Genomic DNA, 12,839 nt, shown 5'->3' on the forward strand with positions numbered 1-12,839 from the left:
CCCCCACTCAAAGGGCAGAGCTGTTGAACCAGTTCTTTTTTTCATCCACTCTCAACAAAGTGCGATTTATTACCCATTTTATAGTACCAGACTGTTTAAGTTGTCTAATGTGCAATTCACTTTGAAGGTGTTTATTAATATTACATTACTATATTATTTTTACAGTATTATTACAGTGTTAGAATCATTTAGAATCATTTGCAACTGTACACACACCCTCCCTGTTGACACTTTCCAGTTTTAGTTTTCTAACAAGGTTCACAATTTTTTGCACCAGTTAAAAAACCACAAACCTTCCCAGATTTTGAAAATAAATGTATGTATTTTTACGTATTAACTCATTGACTGCCATTGACAGCGATAGCCGTCCAATTCATTTTTCCAATCCAATGGAGAGTTGGCTAGGGGTTTCTTTAGTATCCATCCACCGTCCAAAAGTTTGTTATGCTCAGTGAACACTATGAATTGTTTAAAGTTGTGAATAATGAATTTGGATGTCATGTTTGTTTTCCCACATGTGCCCTGTGATTGGCCTCTTGCACAATAAGACCTGGGATTGGCTCCAACTCACCCATGACCCCAATGGGGGAAAGTACTAGGAAAAAAAATGGATTGGCGGATATTTACATAATAATGAAAATAAGACTTACCCACAAGGTTCTTTGTGTTGCCATAAACATGAAAACTGGTACGGGTGGTCCCGGTTCCTCCTTCAATCGAAATAGCATGTTAGGTTTACGCACACGCTAAATTGTTCATAACTGTAAACGTGGGAAGTCTGGCGTGAACAGGAAAACAATGAGAGTACCCATGCAAACGGTAGTATAATTACAAATTGTTTTAGATAATTTCAAAATATTTTTTGGGTGGTTTTACTGGTATTGTAGGTGTACCTCATAATTCACTGTCTATAATTTGGGTTTTACAAACACTGTAGATTTGTGAATCAGGGTGAAATCCAATAAAAGTATTCATTTATTTTAATACTTCAATGTTGAGAAAATTCATGATGATTCAATCTAAAAAAAATCACCGATGTTATTATCTTCTTGGGCAACAATACTTTCAGATAAACCGGTTAGAATATGAATAACAATAATAGAATATTAATTTATGTATAATTGGCACTACCATGTTGCTGCTCAAGCTATTGCATTTAGCATGAACTTTTCTACATTTTCTTTAAAAAAAAATAGAGGCCTTTTATAAGTAGTTTTCCTTACAAAAGCGCTGACCAACTGAGCTTTAGTTTGAAAATCTTAATGTGAAGATTACAATAGGACAGTGTTTATTGACTTTATTCATAAACCATTCATCCTCCTCAAATAAAATGCACACTTTTCCTTCAGAGGGTGCCATATCTCATTTTGACACTGTTATTACTCATCCGGAAGAATAATCAAATTGAGCTGAAGTGGACGGTCATCTCTACTTTCCTCTCAGCTCATTGGCCAACATGCAGAACGGAAATTTGCCAATGATACTCCAGCCAAGACTGCATGAAATTAAAACATTGTTATTAAGTAGAGAGTTTCCATAAACGGGCATGCTGTTAAATTTTGCTGTTTGCCATTTAGTGTGTGTAAAATACATGAAATAAAAAACAATTACAATATAAATGCAGTTCTTTTTTTTAAATTTTATCAAGAAAAATCAAGCCATGAAAAAAAATCCCAGCCAATAAGGATAAAAATGCATTATTTATGAGCTGTATTACTTACTCTCTTCTGCTGCACTTCCCCACTCCACGCTTACTCACTACCACAAGTCATGATGTGTGTCTAAATGAGCATTTCATCCTTGTAATTTCCCACCGAACATGGACCACCACCTCACCTGCCAAGATAATCTTTCTAAATTACGATGCACTCATTTCTCACCTCTCAAAAGCCAATTTTGATGATTACGTTTTGTGGTTGCACAATCTGTCGCTGCTCCAGTGGCTCATCTGACGTGGCCACGTAATGGACTCCCGTCTTTACGTTTGGACTCCCCTAGCTGGGAGCTGCGAAATTGTGCTATAAGTCACTGCGGCAGCAATTTTTGTCACCCGTCATCTGGTTCTGATGGGAAATTTTCTGCTCAACTTGTGATTTTAACAATTGGCTTGGAAAAAAAATGGACGGTTTAAGATTTGTTTCTAGTTAAGAGTCCATTTTTTTCCACATATCGATGCTCTTCTAAACCGTTTACCCTAACAAGGCTCGCAAGGGGGCTGGAGCCTATCCCAGCTAACAAAGGGTAGTGTACACCTTAAGCTGGGTGGCAGCCAATCACAGGCCACAATTATATACAAACACTCATGGCCAATTTGGAGTTTTCCATGGCCCTAATAAGCAAGTTTTTGGGATGCTAGAGAAGAGAAAGAACATACAAACTCCACATATCAAATCCAAAGCCCAGAATTGAACCCTCGATCTCAAAACTATGAGGCAGATGTACCAACCACTTTACAAAATCATAAAAAATCTTCAAAAACATAATTCTGTAAGCAAAACAAAAACATTCCTATGCACAATTCATATATTGTAAGTGAGGGCTCTTTCATAATTGTCAAAATGCACTCTTTCAACAGAGTTGATGTCCATATTTATTTATTACATATTTTTTGGGCTTTCCGGGGCGGAAACAGCTGGCAGAGAGAAAGGAGAAGTCCTGTGTACCCATACAGGGAGATGGAACCATCAGTAAGAGGAAGACAGATGATTATACCTCTATTTCATATTCATTATCCCAAAGAATTGCCCTCCATTACGCCTAATTTTGGAGCCCTACGCTGTTTAAAATATGATGGACTTCCCATCTAAATACCTTTGACAAAGTGACTCACTTTAATGTTATTAATTCACATTGCAAAGCAAATGTTCAAGAAAGTGATGTCAGTGTCCGGCTATGAATTAAAAACATCCTCCTGTAAACAAAAACAGATTTGATGCTTTGAAAAAGGGTTAGTCTCAAAAGCAGGAATTAAAACTGCTTGACCTGGAGGTTGGCAAGGTCAGGACAAGGTCAGAGGTTCATGCTGACCCTTTAGACTTTGGACAGGGCACAGCATCACATGATGCCAGCTTTGTAGAAGTGAGAGTGGGAAGTTATTGCTCATATTTTGGTGATCTGGCACACGAGGTGACAGTGAGGGCACAGCTCTGTTTGTTGTGAAGCTGGCCTCAAACAAAGACCCCTGTGGTTTCCCATTTGCCAGCCACTGTAATGCATTCCTAACCAGTGTACCGTGACAGATCATCAGTAATCCTGAGCGAAACCGGTTTAAATATGACATTTCAAAAATTTTATTTATAGAAAAGCAACATCCAAAAATACATCTTCTGAAAAGTCCTGGGTTGAAATAGCAGGATTTGATTGAAAAAGAAATGATTGATTAGACTAGCTTTGCAAGCCATTTATCGATATTTTCATTTAAAATGACAACTATCGCAGTGGCGGTCCTTACATTTTCCCGTAGCGCCTTCAACGAATCAATCCAACCCTCAAAAACTATTTTATGGCTATAAAACCTGTACTGCAGCTACAGCTGCGACACATAAAAAAATCATCAATAATAACCTCATGGAATTGAAATATTATTTAGGAATATAGCCATATTTTACGCACCAAAAATCCTTTTTAACTGTACACAATATCCATCCTCCTTTCTTTCCTCCTTCTTTTCTATCGCCATCGAAGCTAATGCTGAAAGTTGAGCCTGTCCTGTCGTATTTCTGGCATACGTTTTTATTTGATTTAGTGCTGAAAATGTTCGTTCCCGGTTGCGACGGGCTTGCTTACTTTGTGGTTGTCCGACCTTTCTTAATGATGTCCAGCTTTTTTTTCATGAAAAGTCTGTCTTGAAAATGGCTTTGCCAGCAAATCTGCAAACAAATCCATTTGTTTTCCTCCGTCGGCCATTGTAGGTTGAGTTTGCTCACTCTGGCTTTGGCCCGCCTCCTCTGTCACTAGCCAATCATAGTTGGTGAAAGCGATGACGTATCCCTACACCTGTGAGAAGGCCTGGTGTCACCAAATTGAATTCTGCTTGGTTAAAACAACAGTCTTATCGACGCTTGTTTAATGCAGCAGAACCAGTAGAACTGATTGTGAAGGCCTTGAGGTAGATTTCTGACCCTGGCAACAAATAATGGCTGAAATGTGATTGGTTAAATTCCTCAATATGAAAACACACACATCTGGAAGCATTGCAACCAGGGGGAAAAGCAATGAAAGGAAGCTAACAGACAATTTGGAATTATTTAATAAGTATTGATGGACAAAATATAATATATGATTCAGATATTTCTTAGGCCAGCAGAGAAGGCCTTGAAGGCCCTGATGGCCCGCCACTGCTGCTATGAGAATATTATTTAACTGGCTTCCATTAAATTTGGTGGATGGACAAAAACTAAATTAATTTTGGTGAGGAACAGACGTCAATTGTGAATAAAAGACTGACTGTTTGCATCCAACCTTCATTTAAGATTTCTAGTAGTATAGTATTTTTTTGTCCAATGCTAATTAACTGTATTAAATTAAAGCTCAATGAGTTAAACCCGGTGATGATTATTGTACTGCTAAAATTGATTTTTTATATTTTGTTTCGCATTTTAGGCAATTTTTCCTTGCTTCCTACTCTGATTTTCACCCTCTTTCTTCTCTCCTCTTAATGTCACAAATATTACATCTGATCGATTCTGAGTGCTTCCTTTTGTGTGCAACAGCATGATACTCACCTTGCCTGCTATTTGCAACTATGATTTGAAATTTCCAATGTGGCCAGTTGAAATGGAAAATAAAAACAAAGTGCTTGAGAGAAACTGCAGGACAAATTTATGATATGTTATTATGGGTAATAAAATAAAATAATTGATGTACTCCAGAATGACACCAAAGCACTTTTTTAAAGATTCAAGCCTCATTTTATTGGCAGAAAGCTGAAGAAAAACTTCAGTATGCATCATTAAAACAAGAAAAAGTCATGAAAAATCTTGAGCTGTTAGACAAAGACTTTCCATGATGCAAGGGTATTATTCCCTGTTGAAAAGAACTATAAAACATCAGCAGAAGAACAGTATATAAATATATGTGAGAATAAATTCAAACCATTTTGCAAGGTTGTTTTACTATTATCATAAACAACTGCGTTTAGGTTTTAGACAAATAAAGAAATTGTCCATTCTGAATATTTCTCTTGTTATGCAGAGATTGTACATTCAATTCACTTTGGGGTCTGACCACAATTTTAATAACTCACCAATAACGACTGGAACAATGAAATTAGAAAAACTAAATAGTTGTTGTAGTTTTACAGATGGTAGCGTGTTTCCTGTTAAATGTTAAGTTGCAAAACAATACTGCAACATGATGTAATTTTTTATATACTCAAAACCTGTGTATCAATACTCAGTTGGATCTGGTGATTATTATTTTTTATTTTTTGTGATAATTGGCCTTGAGATAAGGTTCATTGAGCAGTCACTATTAAACAATAAAATAACATCAAAAATATCTTGAAGCAAAGTTCAAAGAAAATGCTTGAATGCGTACGGATACCCTTTCACTATTAGTAGATCACGTCTTAGAAAAAGGCCGTCTGCTATAGTTAAACTTTAAAAAAAAGAAAGAAAGAGAAAGAGTCAAAGAATTCTTTTGATCACACGAGTCAAGGCCAGACCAAACTGTGATCCACAGATTTATGTCCCAGCACTTAAACAGCTGGAACATGACTACCTATAATCTTTTTTCGCTCTAAAACTGTCCTTTCGCAAATTTGAAGAAACAAACACTGTATCCATAAAGTATGGATGGTTTAGAATTTTGTTTGTTTCTCCACAGGGCCCAAAACTTTATATCGGCTCTGAAATGTTTTATGTTGCTTGGATGTGCATTGTGTACTGCATTTGATTCACATAACAGATATGCTAAGATTTATCACACTGAGTAAATTCAGAAAACATAACATATTGATGAACCACAACAATAAGCCTGGCAGATTTGTCAATTATTATTATTTTTTTTATCAGTAAAGCCCAACAATGATACTATACATTTGGAATTATTGGCATATGAATTGATTTGGGCCGCACAAATTGCAATCTTTTGTCCAAAGAGCAGATAAAATCTGGAAAGGGGCTTCAGGGGACCCTGTGGGATAAGCTATATCGAAAAAACGGATGGAATTAAATATGGAAAGTAAAAAAGGTCAATAACCAATATTACTCCGTTAAAAAAAAAAACTTCTCACCCTTAGAAATAATGATCATAACAATAAAACTAAGTATCATATGTTTGCAATCCACATTAAAATGTAAAATAAATGGCTATTGAAAACATTTGATCTGCCCCATGTGGTTCTATTATTGAGTATTTTGACAGAAAAATGCTTCATTTTAATGATTAATTTTCCAAATGCAAAACCAACTCCTATCCCACCACATGCTTTTTAAATATCCTGTTACAATATCCCTTTTTTAAAAAAAAAAACATCTTATGGCTCATCATTGATGTTTTTTTAAACGTATCAATTGCTCTCATCAAAAAAGCACCATGACTAAAGCTTCTAAAAAGTAATATGGGCGGTCTGAAGAAGATAATAAATTGTCATTTTAATACTTTGAGGAAGGCGGACGAGTGGTTAGTGCGTCAGCCTCATAGTTCTGTGGTCGAAGGTTCGATCCCAGGTGGGTTCCGACCTAACAGTGTGGAGTTTGTTTGCATGTTCTCCCGGGGATTGCATGGTTTTTCTGTGGTTACTCCAGTTTCTCCCCACATTCCAAAAATGTGCTTGGTAGGCTGGTTGAACACTCTAAATTGCCCCTAGGTATGAGGGTGAGTGTGAATGGTTGTCCGTCTCCTTGTGCCCTGTGATTGGCTGGCCATTGATTCAGGATATGCCCCGCCTCGTGCCCTTAGTTATGATTGATTTGATTGATGGCTTTGTCCTCCCAAAAATGTGACTTATACTCTAGATACATATAAATTTTTATTTTCATTGTTTATTCTTTGGCTGATGCAACAATAGAAAACTGGTATCCTGCAGAGATGACGTTTAGGCCCTCTACTTTTCACATTGCCCTCTTTTGGCAATGTAAATATCTCCTAATAATATCAGTTCAATAGCTGCACTCTTCATCTAAATTTTAGATATCCAATCCTGGATGGCAACTCCTTTGCTGCATTGGTTTCTTTTAAAACAACAATTCAACTCCTAAACCTACAAAACATTTGCATTTGTATTACACGTTAAATGTACGTAGAAGAAGTCCAGTTTCTGAAATTTGGGGTAAGGCACCCAGTGTTCAATTCTTATGCACAGTCCATTAATAATTGTCCAGCATTTTGATCACAAAGAAGGAAAAGTTCACCGAGTGTGTGGGAGAGGGCGAGTGTGTTAGTGTGTATGTTAGAGAAAGACTGAGGAGAGATTTGCATGTCATTTTTTTGGATATATACCGCTTGTGTCCTGCAATAGACTGAAGAGGTTATTTATTGCCGCACAGCGGCGTGCCTAACATTCTCGTTTGGTACATGTTGTGATGTGGGAGTAATGCAGCTCCACTGAAAAGCAATTAAAACCATCCACAGTATTAAAAAAAAAAAACTAACCACACAACCCACACATTATTCCACGTTTGATTTCTTAGAAGTTATATTCAGCTCTTTTATTTCACAGGTTGAAGACTGTTATTTTAGTGGGTTTAAGAGTTTTATTGCACTTTCTTAAAACAAAGCCAATGAGAATAAATCAAAATCAGCTATTCCACAGAAATCACGTTCGCACGGGAAATCATTTTTGTCTCTCCTTCCAGGAGGTAGACACCCTTTACTTTAGAAAAATTCCATTTATATTACCATGTCTTTATATATAGACTTTGTTTAAGATTGTGCTGGAGGAACCTTACAATTTAAGAAGCCAAAACCTCTCTATCATCCACCTCACTCACTCTTTGCATACAAAACAAAGAAAATCTATCAAAACTGTGGCACACCCGTGAAATATTAACATTTTCAGCCAAATTTAAAATGTGAAAGACGCCAAAATAGGAAAGGGAAAAAGTCTGTAGAGCGTTACCAATGTGGAAAACAAAAACATTATAAGTTGTAACCTGGTATAAAAAGCAGACCCTAAACTTTGGAGTGAAAAATGCACTTCATAATCTGGAAAATATGGTACTAGGATTGCTTCTTAAATTACTGAGAGTCACAAGATGTGAATAGATCTCCGTCTTTGGTTGATGACTTATACAAGAGGAGGTCATTGCAGTCTGAAAAATCTAATTCCAATCATTGTGATGAGATTGGAAATGTGCCTTTGAAGCTTTGAGTATTTCTCTCTGCAGGATACCCCAATTCATAAGAAAAGAGTTCTCAAAATGCAAATAAATAAATAAATCTATCTGACAAGGAGCACAAAGCGGCAACTGAACCCATACTTGACCTTTGAAATGTATCTTTCTTTTGGAGATTTTATACGTGTGTGTGTGGAGACATTCATATTTTGAACACATGTTGAAAATGTAGAAAACTATGCACACATTAGACCTTTGACCCCAACGAACTCAAACCCTTTGAACTGGAGATCACATAAAATCCATCAATTGCTTCCCTAAAAGCTTGTTGAAATTTACAACTCAGCCTTGAAGAGAGCAAACAAGGACATTATGCAGATGTAGTGGACAAAGCCAGAATGTACTTTTGGTTTTCGTCTCTTCTCAGGAATTGTAACACTGACTCTATTGGTGGATAATGGCAGACAGTCAGTTTTATGTAGTTTGGTTGAAGGAACTTTTCCCTATTGATGTGAAGATGAGCTAGTTGGTAACCTAGAAGCGTCCTCTGATCAGATATATCCTGAAAATACAGAAATAAAGTTCAAGGATAAGATAACCGACTGCATAACCACTTAACCAGAAAATTCAACTGATTTTCTGCATGAGGAATTCATAAAATGTAGCGATTGTGTTTCTTTATGCCTGGACTTAAAAGCCATTTAATGGCTTGGCTGAGACTTTCCTTGCAAATGAATCACGCCGTCAGCGAGGAGACGCGGGACGTGTTTACGAGGTTTTGTTTTGACGCGGGCTGACAGATTTAAAGTATACTGGTCACAGTTCAGTTTCAGACGCAGATTAACGCAAGACTATGCGTCACTAATAAACAGACAACATTATGTGTGTCATGATAAATTATAATCATCCAGGAAAAAACAGTCAGAAGTGAATCCAGGCTCTGCACTGTCAATACTTTTATTGTTCTCAAGCTTATGAGAAACATTTTGTGCCTAGAATGCTCTTATCAACTTTATTTATATGGTTTTCTGAAATCAGACCTAACTATAACGTTGATAACTATTAGAATATAAATAAAGGTGGTGGTGTTCAAGGTTTGAACGTCAACTCTGGCCTTTCTGTGTGAAGGATCCGTGTTCACCACATGTTGGAGTGGGTTTTTTTCCCCCCATATTCCAAAGAAATGCATGTTAGGTTTTTGAAGAAGAAAGGGTGCTTCAGATTAATGTGGATGCATTTTGCTCATTTATAACCTATGATTGGCTGGAAATCATGAGGTACAGGGTGTACTACTCCTCTCTCCCTAGTATAGCCACCCCCTCACTGACAACTCAAAATGTATATAAAAATAAATTGATTAATAATTTTCAACCGCGACAGAGAATATTGTCAAGTATTTTTTTTACTGTTTAGTTAGCAAATTTGTTCCACCTTAGAAAAAGGCAGAAATGATTATAGTATTATTATTATTATTATCATAATTGTTATTATTATTATTATTATTATTACCATTATCATTATTATTATTATTATTGTTATTATTATTATCATCATCATCATCACTATTATTATTATTATTATCATCATCATCACTATTATTATTATTATTACTACTCCTACTATTACTATTTGTATTATTTGTATTATTATTTGTCTACAAGGCCTTTCTGATGAACAATAATCATCTAAATGTCCTGGAATTGGCTGGCCCCCGATTCATGGTGTCCCCTGCCTGCTGCCTTTAGTTAGCTGGAATAGGCTCCAGCACCCCCGTGGCCCTTATGAGGATAAGCTGTACAGAAAATGAATGAATGAATAAATGTTGAAAATGTTTTTAAAACTGACTGATGGACAGTTAAGGCCTCATGTTGCACAATCTGTGTTATATTGCCCTCCAGTGGTAACTTTTCTCACATACAGCAACACGGGACACTACAATGGGGTCTGGCACCTTAATTCTGTTTCTCTGTTTAGACTTAGGAGAGAAGGCATTTACATTTTAGACTGGTTATCAGCAGATATTATTATTGCTTAATAGCCTTGTATTGATTGAAGTTGATGATATTGTTGTAGTGTTTTGCAGTTGTATACAACTGGATCAATTTAATACATGTCATGATGTATGGATATACATCTCATTGAATTGAATTGAATTGAATTGTATTACATTGAATTGAATGTTTTTATTGGTGCTGAATCACAGGATTTTCCACCATCAATTGAGCCATGGTCCATAGGAAAAATAATCATAGATAAATTAATTTGAAACAATAATAATGAACATGTCAATGCAAGACAAATGAAAGTGACTTCTACAACAATGGTTGATGCAATTGAATTGTTTAATTAACCCTTTCATGCACAAGTTATGAATGACTTTTTTGCACACTATTCGACCATCTCAGTCAAAATAGATTGGACGACTGTCCCCCTCAATGGTGCTGAAACCTGAAGAGCAGAAAATCAACTTTTGGCTGTTACTTAACCCTAACTAGAGTATATTTCTGTTTTTATTTAATTAATTTGTTTTTATTAACATTGTACTTATAATTTTATTTTAAAAATGCTAATTTGATATTATGATAATTAATAAATAGTTTAATTGTTTCATTGTTAATCTGAAGTCTAACTATACTTATGAATGCTTCACTCAAGAGCAGCAATGAACTCTGCCAACTAACAATAAAAATGTTCAGAAATGGGTGAATCTATATATTAATCACTAGACAAGACTAATCAGTGTTTTTAAATTAGATCTTGGCTGAGTAAACATTACTCATTATTTATTTAAACACTACACATAACTATGATCCGTGATATTAAAAAAACACCTCATGATGAGAAATATTTCATTGCATATGATCCTTTTGATTTAAAGCTTTTTTTAAAGGTTTAAATTATTGACAATACAGTCGCTCAAGGACTTTTAATTTATAGTTGTTAGGGTCTGTAACCCTAAAATTGATTAAAAACTGAAACGCGTGCACACTCTGGAGTAGATGTTGATACAAAGGGAGAAGTTCAGTGAACTGTGATACACTAATGGGATTTCTGACAATATAATTTACTAATGAGGCTGATGGAAACGACAGCAGTCCATCACCAGACACCCACTGGCTTCCCCAAATTGAGACCCCTCCCCCCAGTGTACGCAGTGCTCTCCCATCTGCTGCTGTTTGCCTCCATTTTAGTCCTTCATCATTTTGTGGATCACTTACAGCCTCTATGTTTTGTTTCCACAGTCATTAGCTCCAATGAGTACAAATCATTTGTAAGCCAATAAATTGTCAGACGAGCACTTTATTATTCTAACAATTCTATCTCTTCCCTTCCTTGAAATTCAAGTGATTCATTCCTAACAGTATATTCCCTTTATTTCATAACATTTCACTTGACTACACAAATTCTGTTGTAATTTGCAGTGGTGGAGAACAGTATGGAATTACCATAAAGTACGTTTGTGATAGTATATTTGAAAAAACAGTGTATTGCATATTTCCCAACACTTACCATTTTTTTTACATCTATTAATCTCTTTTAGTCTTTCCTTTTTTTGAGGGTTGGGAAGAGTTGCAGGACTGAATTTTGCTACATTTTTGTCTATTAAATTCTTCTTTTGATTTTTTAAAAAATGGTTAATGGACTAGACCCATGTGGGTCAAGATAAAGAATATGTGTAATAGTTCATTCTAATAAAAACATCTGTTTGCATGGTAAAAAGTATTTCCAAACTAATTAAATTGTAACTGTTCATGAATAAAAATAAACATTTCATTTTAATGTAATATTCTTCACGTTTTCATTAGATTATTTTACAATGAATCAGTCTTTCCTTCATTAATTTTCTGTACCGCTTATCCTCACAAGGATTGTGGGGGTGCTGTAGCCTATTTCATTATGGCAGTAAGCAGGGGACACCCTGAATTAGTTGAAAATGATCAACTTGTTAATGCATATTGGTGCAATCTCTTGCCATCTGATATTTGCTCCTACAGTTTTATGTTTTAATTTTTAGCCTTTATGCAGAGAGTTATGTGTGATGCTTCCCAGTGGGACCCTGACACCAGCTGGGCCATAAATCCCCCTGTCTGATGTATGTGAGTTGCAGCTTTTACCACCTGCCTGTTGTGATTACAACTTACGCTCAGTGGGATGACACATTTGTTCTGAAGACGAGACCACTGAGAGCGAGCTTATCCTTTCGTTTTAAAAGGCCCATAAATTGAAAATTGTCCCTTTTTTGTGAACAACCAATCTTAGTGTATTACTTATTTTCATTAACATCAAATCACTGTAGAACAATTGGGAAAACAACAAATTGACTTGTAATTATGGCCTTACACGTTTGCATTTTGGACTTGATTTACAATCCACATCATAATTGAGTACACCTACTTTGGAAAGTAACATTTTAATTGACATCCCACGGCAATCACGCACCCCCACATAAGGTTACTGTCACCACCATGTTTACGTGTACTCCTCAACTTGCAAAGCCAGCCACTGGTTCCTAAAACAGAGATCATGTTTATATCATGATAATTTTGCAGTTCAAAACAC

Source organism: Stigmatopora argus, chromosome 19 (genome assembly GCF_051989625.1).
Source record: "Stigmatopora argus isolate UIUO_Sarg chromosome 19, RoL_Sarg_1.0, whole genome shotgun sequence".
In the NCBI taxonomy this organism is placed as follows: Eukaryota; Metazoa; Chordata; class Actinopteri; order Syngnathiformes; family Syngnathidae; genus Stigmatopora; species Stigmatopora argus.